Genomic DNA, 13017 nt, shown 5'->3' on the forward strand with positions numbered 1-13017 from the left:
TACCAGTGTCCATTCCTCCACCGACTCCTCCGAGGCCCTCTGGATGCATGATGGTCAAGACCTGCTCCTCCCATGTTGTTAGTTGTGGGGGATGAGGTGGGGGTCCGCCGCCAGTCCGCTGAGTCGCGATGTTGTGCCTGGAGACCACTGAACGCACCTTCCCCCGTAGGTCGTTCCACCTCTTCCGGATGTCCTCCCGATTTCTTGGATGCTGTCCCACAGCGTTGACCCTGTCGACGATTCTTCGCCATAGCTCCATCTTCCTGGCTATGGAGGTGTGCAGCACCTGTGCTCCAAATAGCTGTGGCTCTACCCGTAGGATTTCCTCCTCCATGACCCTAAGCTCCTCCTCGGAAAACCTGGGGTGCCTTTGGCGTGACATGGGGTGGTGTAGGTGATGTGTGGGGTGGGGTGTGTGTTGATGACTGTGGTGATGTGTGGTGGTGTGTTGTGTGAGGTGCGTGGAAGTTCTGTGGGTGATGGTGTTGTGTGCCTCTGTGTGGTGGGGTTGTCTATTGCTGTAGTCTCTCTCTGGCCTTCTTTCAGAATTTTTGGTGGTAGGGGTTTGTGGGTGATGTGGGTGTGTGTTTTATATTGTGTTGGGTGTGTGGGAGTGGTGTTTGTATGTGTATCAGGTGTGTGTATTTTGAATTGTCCAATGTGGTGGTGTTTTGGAGATGTGTGTGTATTTTGAGCGCGGCGGTGTGTACCGCCAATAGAATACCGCGGTTGAAAGACCGCTGCGTGGATTCGTGTGTCGTGATAGCATGGGCGTGTTTCTGTTGGCGTGACGGTGGAGGATTAGTTTTCGCCAGTTTATCACTGACCTTTGGTGTGGCGGAGTTGTGTGGGTGTCTGTATATCGGCCGATTCCGTGCTGTGGGTCCTAATAGCTGTGGCGGAATTCCGCGGCGGTGTGTTGGCGGTCTTCTGCACGGCGGTAAGCGGCTTTTACCGCCAATGTTGTAGTGACCCCCTATGTGACCATTCTTTCCCAAATAGTTCAACGGGGCAATTGTATCATACTTGCACTTGTCCCTTGTTTTGGACACAATCAGCAAGTCATCAATGTACTGCACCAAGGTCGATTAGAAAGGCAATTCCAACAACTCCAAATTCTTTTTCAAGATCTGATTGAATATGGAAGGTGACTCTGAAAACCCTTGAGGAACTCTGCACCAACAGTAAACTCAATCCAGAAATTTGAAACAAAAGAGAAATTGACTATCCTCATGAAGAGGCACAGAAAAGAAGGATTGCGACAAATCAATGACAGTGAACCACTCAGCATCACATGGAATGTGAAACATTATCACAGCTGGATTTGGCACCACGGGACAACATTTGACCACAATCTCATTCATTTTTCTCAAGTCCTGGACAATTCGAACTTTCCCACAGGATTTTTGCAAACCCATTATTGGTGAATTACATGGACTGCTCAATACTTCCTTCAAAATCGCCTATTTTACAAAGTCTGCAATTATATAGTGAACCTTCATAAGGACATCTTGTGGCATGTGGAACTGCAGAAGTTGAGGAAAAACTGCATTGGGCTTCACAGTAACTTTAACTGGCTCAACTCCCTTTATCAGACCCACTTCATTTCCTGTCAAATCCCACACTTTCTCTTTAACCGTTCCCTGCAAATCAGGATGGTGACCCTCTTTCTTGCTCACTACATTGACTCTTTCTGAATGACCCCTATATCATATTTCTTTTTGTTCCATTTTTTTCCATACATGAGTCTGCCTCTTTCACAACCATGGCTATCCCAATTGCCTCCTGCAAAATAGGGTTTCTTGCCACCCATAGCCTTTCCTGTATTCTTTTGTTCTTACATTGTACTATTAGTTGGTCTCTTATCATTTGATCAATCATATTGCCCAAATTGCATTTTAATTTAAGTTCCCTCAACCTTGTTACAAACTGATCAATTGATTCATGTGCCTTTTGTGGTTGCGTGTAAAATTTGTGTCTCTGCATGACTATATTCACTTGCTTTCCAGAGTAAATCTCTAGCTTTTTTAACTTTAAGGTACGGATTTTCTATTTTCCCTTTTTCGGCTCCAACCACCGCAGGTAAAAACCTGAACGCATGCTGACCCTCCTTTCCCAAAGCATTTATTAATAATGGCCTCTTCCTGGATGTTCAAGTGCTTATTTTATCTGTGGCCTCCAAATAGTTCTCAAAGTTACTAATCCACTCTTCCCACTCATCTGGTGGAGACCCTTCCTGATCCAGGATCATTGGAAGAGTGGCTAACCTTTGGCGGAGTGAATATCTCTGTTAATTATAGTAAAAGGTGTAGATGTCTATAGTTGAATCAGTTTGATGAAAGAAAAACAAAAATATTCTTGCAGCTCTTATAATGCACACTCTCTTTTTATTTTGTCAGGCTACAAATATAGCCAAGGTCATCTGTGGTTACTAATGGATCCAAAGTACACTCACTTAATGGGATGATATCTCAATTGAAAATGGCTGTTCACTTAATGGGATGATATCCTGATTCAAAATGGCCACTGTACCTTCTTCACCAATAAATGTTTGCATTGAACAGTGTCCCAATTCAAAATGGCCACCATGTTTCTATCACTCACAATGTGAGCAAGCACTTTCCCTAATGAGGTTCCTATGAGGGCTAACTGCTCATACCTAGGACTGCATTTGGAAAAGGACCACAGAAGAGATACACTGAAATATGCCCACCTGGTACATGGGAACAATGCCCGCAACAGTGGTCAGCTGCCATGTAAGATCAGCGTCAACAATTAGGCGGTGAGTGCTGATTTGTTCAACATCGGCGTGCTCATACTGACGTGTGATTTTAAAGCTTCACAAGCTGTAGCTGCACCCTGAGCAGGCTGGTACACGTTAGTTGCTTATCCTGTCAGTGCTGATGCCACAGGTTGGATTCCCACATGCTGGGGAAGGTAACGCTCACTGAGATGCCACAGGTGCTGAGCTCTCATTTACACATGCTCTGGCTACTTCAACAGTGGTGACAAAACATGAAGGCGTCGTCACAAAGCCTGGAATTTCCCACTATTTAAATGTCCTTTTGAATTATTTTCCTTTCCCCATTCAAGCCGGCAGTCCCACTTTTCACTCATTCAGTCATCTGACACTCACCATGTGCTCGTGTTCACAATACTCACGGTGGACTCCCACAAATGGGTTCACATGTATAATGCAGCTGTAGCTGGTCTAGAGGGCATGAATTCATCACTAAATTGAAGAAGATTTCAGGGACCGGCAAGTATGGATGAAAGGTTTGCTCCCAAGCCAGCTACTCGTGGACCTCCTTCGTCTGCTCTCCATCAACTGTCATGTTCCCAGCTCAACCCGACATTCCATCATGCCTCTTACTAAGACATCATGGTTAAAGTAATTATGCAGGCTGTGGCTGACTGACATATGCCCCACATGATAAAAAGAAGCTTCCCAGCCCAGGTCTGGAATGTTCTACAGGGGCAGCCAAGAGTTGAACACAGGTGTCACTATGTGTTCATGAGTTACTACAGCTGAGTGTTTGTTTTCCAACATATCACAAAAACGATAGGTATCTTGGATTTTCTGTGTCTTCCTGGAGCAAGAGAAGCCCAGAATGAGACACTAACTGGATAGAAGCAGTGCACCTTTGTGTGAGTAAAGTATTAAATGGTTAAATGGTAACTATTTTCTGGGTAGTGATTAACTGTCAACAGATTCAACCATTTAGATGCCTCAGGCCTGAGATCTCGACAAGCTGGTTAGATTAAAGTACTGCATCAGTGTGAGGGCCAAAAACATACCAGTTCATGTACTGAAGTCTACCATCTAATTCTGTTCTGATTGGGTGGGCTAAATTAGGATGTGTTTGCAGCACTAGTGAAGATGGGTATATAGATCATCTTTCCATCCATAGGGAATTTACACAACCCAGGTCATGTGTCATGAAGTCCTAGTAGCGTGTTAAGATACGATCAAACAAGGGCTTTATGGGAATACAGATTTGCCTGATCTCAGTTATACCTGCATAGAAGAGGGATAGTTACATTCTATATATGATTTAGACAAACGTAGTTGGTGATTTGGCAACAAATATGAAAGCAACTCATTCTTTGATGTTAGAAAGTAATTTAGGGCCACTGGTACTAACTTTTGGGGATTGGCACTTATTTTTCTGAATCAGGCATTTACAGAGTCAAAGAGAGGGAAAAGCAAACAAGTGGAACGACAAAGAAAGACAGAAAAGGTACCATAAAAGCAGAGAAAGTAGGACCCTGCAAGAGTGAGTTAAATGACAGGAAGTATTTGTTAGTGGATTAAAGAAGCTTTAGGAGTCTTCAAGGCTACGCGGCCTTGATGTTGAGTGGATTGACATTTAATTGCTCTGGCTGCGGGCTTCTGATCAGAACTTTGAGCATCGGCACTCATTCTTCTAGAAATAAAGAACTCCATCTGTCAACAAGTAAAGCCCATCTGAGAAGCAAAAGAAAATAGAATTGCTGCAGCTCCATGGAATCCTAGCTATTATTTATACTGTATAGTGGATTCTGTGCTAGAGGTCAATGGACCGAAGCAACATAGGATTGAGGGGATGCCATCAATGAGTAAGGTAAGCATCAACAATAATCAACATAATCAATGATGTTAAACCTCAAACAATGACCACACCAGTTTATTAAGAAGATTTATAACATTCATTTCCCTAGATTAACAAAGCTAAGGTCACGAAAATAGATTTCAAACACAAATGGTAAGCATATAGAATTAATAGTGGTTGATTAGAATGTCTTATATATCTCAGTTTAATCAAAACAACCAAATAAATAAACTCCAAGAGAATTACACTTATTAATAATACCAGAACTGGTAATAATGGCAAAGTATACATTAGTACAACACTCAAAAGATATCAATGTAAGTCATGAGCTTTTCAAGTGAATTCCCTCACTAACCACAAATTAGCATTAACATGTTGGGCTTCATGTAAAAAGAATTTAGAAACATAAATTAAGAAAAACTCTCTAACTCAGGTTATTATAAAAAATTATTCTTAATATGCAGCAATCAAATTATAAGTTGCAGCTGGTACCTGGAAAGCAAAAGAGACACGTATAGCATTACAATTACATACATTACCAAAATCAATAGCAACAAGCAGTCTACTTCAGCAAGGGGACACCTTCAGGTATATCTTCAGAAGAACTGGACCTAACAACAGCTAAATCCACACTGCTACAGGAACACTGGAATCTAACAACTACAATCTCTCTGCAATGTCATCTTCTCCTTCTTCTGACTCTAGAGAATCCTACCTAAGTTGTTATACTAATCTCTAAAAAGCTTATGATTGGTCAGTTCCTGGGGTGGTTACGTTTCAACCAATAGAAAACTAAATTGATAACCTAAAATACACCAATACTACATTTAACCGAACATTTTCTCAACAGTAACTTCTCCTCTTCCGTCTCGTCTGTTGTTCCAATGTTCCATCTCGCCCCAAACATTTCTTCTCAGGAAGAAACTTTTACAGTTACAAACTCCACTTCCACTCTGGGGGAAAAATCATGTAGTAGTTACATTCTCAAACACTAGAACATTCAACGTATGCAATGCTCAGTTAAAACATGGCCTTGTAAGACATAATTCAGCAACCCACTAGGGGTAGCTGTGGACACATCTATTAAAGCACTGAATGACATTTACGTAAGCATCTGAATTATGGAAAATAACCACAACATTTAGTTAGAATTTTGCTCAGTTAGAAACAGAAAATTAACTGTGGCGATGATTTTCAAAAGTCACCCGTTGTACACGTTAATTCACCATACATTTAGTATACCAAAATCATTAATAAACATATTAGATTTACACTCTCACAATCCCTCCTCTGATGACTATTTATGTCATCACATCAATCTATAATAAATTCATGTTTTATCTCAATTTTCAAAATGTAGTCTCTTTTAGTTTCACATTATTTCTCTTTCTCCTTTTATTTTCTCCATAAAATGTATTCATCTGAGTTTCAAAATGTCTTCTATTCTTTTCCAATTTTTTTCTCCTTAAACATTTTATCATTTTATATATTCCCCGAATTCCAATTAAACAAAATACAATTATTGACACCCATTTTGCCATTGTCAGAATAACACTATTTCCCACATTACTAAACCAATTCCCCACAGCTTTAATCACTTTGCCAGCTTTTTCTCAAGCTGTAGTTTCTGTTAGTTCTTTTAAATCATCTTTATTAGCAGTTACATTTTTAATCAGCTCTTTAAATTTACCTGAATTGTAAGGTATAAATGAATAACAATGATTTGAACCAAGTAATTTGCAAACTCCGTCCTCTTTCACCAAAAAGAATGTCTAACGCAAGGAGGTTCTGAAGTGCCATAGCTCTTGTAGCAGCCAATTCTGTACCTAGAAGAAAATAAATAGCTCCAGAATATCTTGTTCAACATCTTATCCACTATTGTAGACACCTTCTGTATTTGGAGTGAATTCAAGACTACTCCCACTGAAGGAATTATAGCCCAAAAAATGTCTCCCACAATGCTGGAAATTTATTCTCGCTTGTGTCTCGTTTGAAATGTCATTGTTTCAGGAATCTTACTCAAGTCTTCCAAGTGATAGACTTTCGGAAAGACTATTCCCAAATCACATGTTCCATACCATCCTCTAGGAAGACGGTTATATGCATTTCTTCCACAAATATTATAAATGCCGGGTACTGGTTAGTCCTGTCCATTCATCATAGAATCCCACCTACTCCTAGACATAAAAACATGTCTACAATCACTCTTTCCTACAAACACTCTATCATTCTTACTCCAAGGTCTGTATATAGAAAGCCTTCCTACATGATATCCATTGTTAGTTTTCCTTGTTCAGTAATGTCAGTGTAAGCATCTCTGTAGTCTGGTTGGCTCCATTCATTTTATAAGCAGACACTCCTACGAACAACAATAAACACGTTAACACACTCACTACCGCCAAACCAATACTTAACACTTTACAACAACTAATTCTACTGTTTTGGTTATGTAAGTTACTCATGTTTTCTATGATCTAAAAAATGTTTTAAAAAACAAAAAATTTCCAAAATTTTCAAAATTTCAAAACAAAACTCTAAAACTCAAAAATCCCTCCTACATTTTTTTTCCCAAAAATTCTTCATTCTCTCTGGACAGTTCTTTTGTCAATTTCAGTATAGCAGCTCATCAAATCCAGGTATTCATTTGTCAACTCCAGTAAGTATAAGCACGACTTTTGGTATAATTTTCCCAATGTCTTTTCCCAAAGTCTTTACTCACAATCATCATGTGCCAAAGTAAAAATGTTCAATGTCTCTATCAAAAGCGCAAACAATCTTCTTGCCAGTCATTTGTAATTACGCCCATTCTGGCCCTGCATATCTCTTGCTTGCAACTCTTTTCCTTTTCGGTCTTCTGCCACTTTCACCATCTTCTCCACTGGTATTTCCTACTTCATGCAATTCTTTTTCTTCTTGAATTGGTGGGACTACATTAACCCTTCCACTCTTTGAGCTTTTCTCAGGCCAATTGCCTCCTTTCAAAATCTTTTTCATCAATAATTTTCTCAAGATTGAGTCTTCACTTGCCTTTGAACCTTTTCTTCTGATGTTCCCACAACTGGTTCAGGAAGAGTATAATCCTCTAGGGTGGGACTGCCCTCAATTCCTTTCCCAATGGGGTCTGTCCTTTCTTCAGTTTGGTGTGTGTCGAACCACCTGCTTCTGAGGACACCCTCCTCTGAGCAGATCTTCCTTCATGTGATTCTTTCTGTTCAGTCTCATTCGAAGATACCCTCCTCGGATGGAAATCAGTCTTTTCCCTTTCTTCTCAGATTGACTCTTCTACTCCTTTTACAGATTGCTCAACTTCTTCAGGATTTTGCTCTTTCTCATCTGCTATGAGAGTAGGCACATCTCTGTCAGTTTTTGATATTCTACTCACTTTCTTTCTCTTTGTTCCCAGTGTTTTCAACTGTTGGTAATCTCAACAGTTCCTCTTCTCTTTCTGTTGGATCAGGCACTTTCTCGTGTGGCTTGCATGCACCCAATTCGGTAAACAAGCACACTTTACAGCTGTCGTTGTAGTGAGCACAATTTGATATGGACCCTTCCACCGTGGTTCCAGGCAAGACTTTCTCACGTGCTTCATATGAGCACCCAGTCTCCAGCTCTCAAGCTATGGCCTTGACCTTGAGTTTGTTGTCCTGTTGTTGCTTCCACCTGATGAGAAAAAGACCGAACCACATCAGCTAGGCTTTTGCAATAATCCAGCAACACATCAGCTGTAATATTCACAAGTGCATTTGCAGGTACTGCTGGCAATATCATTGCTCTCCCCATCAAAATCTCATGTGGAGACAACCCAGTCTTCTTCTCAGGAGTGTTTCTCTCATTGACATTAGCACTAGTGACAAAGCATCTGGCCATTTTAAATTTGTCAACTCACACACTTTTGCCAATCGGGATTTTAGTGTTCCATTAATTTGCTCCATGTGTCCTGAAGCTTCTGGACGATAACTACAATGTAGTCTCTGCTGAATGTTTAATGCAGAAAAAAAGAATTTTATCACCTCATTATTGAAGTGTGTTCCCCTATCTGATTCAATTGAATCCGGAAAACCAAAACGTGGAATTAGTGCTTGCAAAAGTAACTTAGCTACTGCAAGAATGTCATTTCTCCTTGTGGGATATGCTTCAATCCTGTGACTGAAAATGCACACAATCATCAACCCGTATTTCACACCAGCACACGTAGGCATCTCAACGAAATCCATTTACATTCTACTGAATGGACCTCCTGCCATACCTATGTGTCCCATGTTGACAATTGTTCCTTTGCTGACATTCATCTGGTGGCAAACTACACACCTATGCAAACCAGCTCAGCCACCTGATTTTTGGATTGTGCCAAAACTGTTTAAAACTCCTGATCATTGCATCTCTCCCCATGTGTGTCTGACCATGATAGTATCTAACCATTTGTGTCAACAAACTGTTTGGTAAGACCACTTTTCCCTCTACTGTCATGCAAATTTCATCCTCCCTTTGAACACAATGATGTTTTATCCAATTCCTACACTCTTCTTCTGGAACATTGTTCTGTATGGCTTTCAACTCCTCAACTGTCTCAATGCTTTGCATTGCACAATTTGTGTGCACCTCATCATTTTAGGACATCAATTCCCAATTTCCTTTGAATGAAATCCCATTCAGAGCACAAAAGTTTGCAACCTGGTCTGCATAAGCATTTCCCAATGTTACATAATCTTGTCCTCTCTGGTGTGCACTGCATTTGACCACGGCAATTTTTTCAGGCTTTTGTACAGCTTGTAACAAGTCATGTATTCTTTCTCCATATCTCACAGGTGAGCCTGAAGAAGTCAGGATCCCCCTTTGTGACCAAATTTGCCCAAAATCGTGTACAATACCAAATCAATGCTGACTATCAGTGCAGATTGTTACTTTCATCTAGTCTGACAATTGGCATGCTCTAGTAAGAGCCACCAATTCTGTGACTTGTGCAGAAATTACTCCTTTAAGCCAAGAAGCTTCTAGTATGCCAGTAACTGTACACACTGCATAGCCTGCTTTTAAAGCACCCTTGTTGTCTCTTAAGCAAGAACCATCAACAAAGAGAATTTGATCATTGTCTTCCAAACAATTGTCTTTAATGTCATCTCTTGGTTTCGTGCTTAGTTCTGTCACCTCTAAACAATCATGTTCAATGTCATCTATTTTATTTAGATCTTCTCCCTTGTTTGGTAATATTGCTGCCAGGTTAAGCACTTTGCACCTTTTGATCGTTACATTTGGTGCTCCAAGAATCACTGTCTCGTATCGTGTCAGTCTTCCATATGTCAGGTATTGTGTTTTTGACTTTGTCAATAGAAGTTCTATTGAATGAGGTACCATCACTGTCAGAGGTTAACCCATCACAATGTTTTCACTCTCAGTTATTCTCTGCTCAATTGCTGCAACTGCTCGTAAGCATCCTGGTAAGGCTGCTGCAACGTTATGCAGAATAGCTCAAAAGTATGCTACTGGACGATTGACACCACCGTCAAGACCATTTGCGTCAAGACAGACAAAGAAAATCCATCTTGCTCATGACAAAACAACAAGAAAGGTTTTGTATAATCAGGCATACCTAAAGCTGGAGCTTGACACAAACTCTCAGTTCAGTAAATGCTCTCATGTATTCCTCAGCCATCACTATGGGATATGAAACATCCTTATATGTCAATCTTTGTAGTGGCTTCGAAATAGCTGAAAAAGTTGGAATCCACTAGCGACAATATCCTACCATTCCCAGAAACATCCTCAACTCTTTCTGGGAACTCAGTATTTTCATTATTGCCGCTACTCTTTGTCTTGAAAATCTCCTTGACCCTTTCTCGATCAAATGTCCCAAATATTTGACCTCTTGCTAACAATACTACAGTACTATGGTCATACCTTATGTCCATTGTCTCCCAAAAAGTTCAACAATGCAATCGTATGCTCTCTACAACCTTCCTTTGTCTTTGATTCAATCAACAAATCATCAATGTATTGTACTAATGTCGATTGGTAAGGCATTACCAATGACTCCAGGTTCTTTTTCAAAATCTGATTGAAAATTTATGGTGATTCTGAAAACCCTTGAGGAATTCTACACCAGCAATAGACTCTGGTCAGGAACTTAAAACAAAAGAGATATCTGTTGTCCTCATGTAGAGGTACTGAAAAGAAAGCTTGGGAGAAATCAATTACTGTGCACCATTCTGCATCACATGAAATCTGAAACATTCTAACTGCTGGATTTGCCATAACTGGACAACATTTCACCACTATGTCATTTATTTTCCTCAAATTATGGACCAGACTAATTTACCCATTCGGCTTTTTCAAACCCATTATTGGTGAATTACATGGACTGCTCATCACTTCTTTTAAGACTCCTTGTTTTTAAAAACTGTTCTATCAAAGGTCTTATCCCTTTGATTGCCTCATTTGTCATTGGATATAGTGCAGTCTGCGTAAACACTACATTCTCTTTCACTGTTATGTTGACTCCTTTGACTCCTTTAATCAAACCAATGTCTTTTCCTGAAAGTCCCAAACTTTTGATTTAGCTCTTTCTTGCAAATCGATCAGCAGATCTTTCTTTTCAAAAACTGGAAATAAATTAATTAAGTCTACCAAATTGTGATCCTCATTTGCCTACTCATTTTTATCTGTCTGATCATCGAGATTTAACAAAGCAAATTCTCATCTTATTTCCAATATCAACCGACAAATCTTCTTCATTACTGTTTGTCTCAATTTCAATCCCTTTCGTTGAACACAAAATCGAACAATTTATTTTGCACAGTAAGTCTCCTACCAATAATGACACTGGACTAGAATCACAAACAACAAAACTATGATAATCTCTAAAATTTCTACCTTTCACAAGAACTGGTTCCATAGGAGTATTGACCAGATGTTTATTTGCAGCTCCTACTATTTGCACTGTCCTTTCTGAAATCAGTAGGTCTGGAACTTCTACGGTTCTTACTGTTGAACGTGTCGCTCCTGTATCGACCAGGAAATTAACCTCATGACCATGCACTTCACCCTTCACATAAGGAGCTCTCTGATCCACTTCTAATGAGACAGCCATCATACACTCCTCCTCATCTGAGCTATCTAACGGCCATTCAGCTTTTATTTCATCCTCACTGTGTAAAGGAAATTGTTCAGCTGTTTTTACACTTCTGCTCTTACCCTGATTTGTGACCACTTGCAAAAGCATTACCTGTTGCTGATCCATAGGGCTCTGTATCATTTGAACCTGTCTCGGCATGTGCATTTGCTGTACAGGCACCATCTGCACCTGTGGCTGCATTTGTTGCATTTGTGGCAATGTACCTAATGTTGTACATTCTGTACCTGTTGCATTGGCTGTAAAGGCTGAAAACCTTGTATATTATTCATATTATTCTGGAAATGTTGACTTTGACCTCCCATCCTAGATCCTCTCATGCTCTGATATGAATTGACACCATTTGTCTGTTGTACAATTCCTCCTTGATTTAACATTGAGTACTGTCTTTTCCAATTTCCAATTACTCCGCAAATATGACAAGGTAATAACTTTCACATTTGCTGCTCACCCTGCCTCACCATCAAACTCAAATCCACATTTCTATTGACTACCGGAAGCATCATTCTACCTCAACCTCTACCTCGACCTTGACTCAGGAAAAAACAATTTCCCTGTGGCAGCTGCTGAAAATTTACTTGTAATCCTGCCTGTACAGCCTTAATCTGCACCACCATTGCTTTCTCTTTCAACTTTTTCTGCTTCATCTCAATTTCATCACTACAATATTTAGCATACTGCAACACCTCATAAATTGGCTTAGTTTGCCAGCAAATTAAGTGATTCTTAATCATTTGATTTATTTCTGGTTTTAACCCTTCAACAAACCTGAACACCAACTGATTCATGCTCTCTTTCTCAATTGTTTCCACACCACTAAATTGCTTGACCGCCTTCAACAACCTTTCATAATGTTGTGTAGCCATTTTAGCTATAGCTCCACGCATGTTATTTTAACATACTAGGCCAAACCGCTGTGCACCTTAACCTAGATATATTTTATTCGGCTTCATCTTATTATTGTTACAATGGCCACTTTTACAGTCTTGTTTTATTTTCTGTTTATCTAATTATTTTCGCCTTGGCCAGCACTCTGTTCTCAAACAAGACATTCTTGATCACTCTGTGCTTCTTCCAAGGGTACAGCACAGTACTTTGCCGGTGAACGTGGTAGAAGTTTAGTCTCCAACATTCGTAGAAAACACACATCCTTACGTAGGGACATTTTCCCAGAACATCAGCTGTGTTGTTATAAAAGTACTTCCTTGTCCCTTACACGTTAGAGGGAGAATCCAGCCAGAGAACCACGACTGTATGCTGATTGCCGAATGCTTTGCTACAGATGCTAAAGCAGACCGC

Source organism: Pleurodeles waltl, chromosome 11 (assembly GCF_031143425.1).
Source record: "Pleurodeles waltl isolate 20211129_DDA chromosome 11, aPleWal1.hap1.20221129, whole genome shotgun sequence".
Classification (NCBI taxonomy): domain Eukaryota; kingdom Metazoa; phylum Chordata; class Amphibia; order Caudata; family Salamandridae; genus Pleurodeles; species Pleurodeles waltl.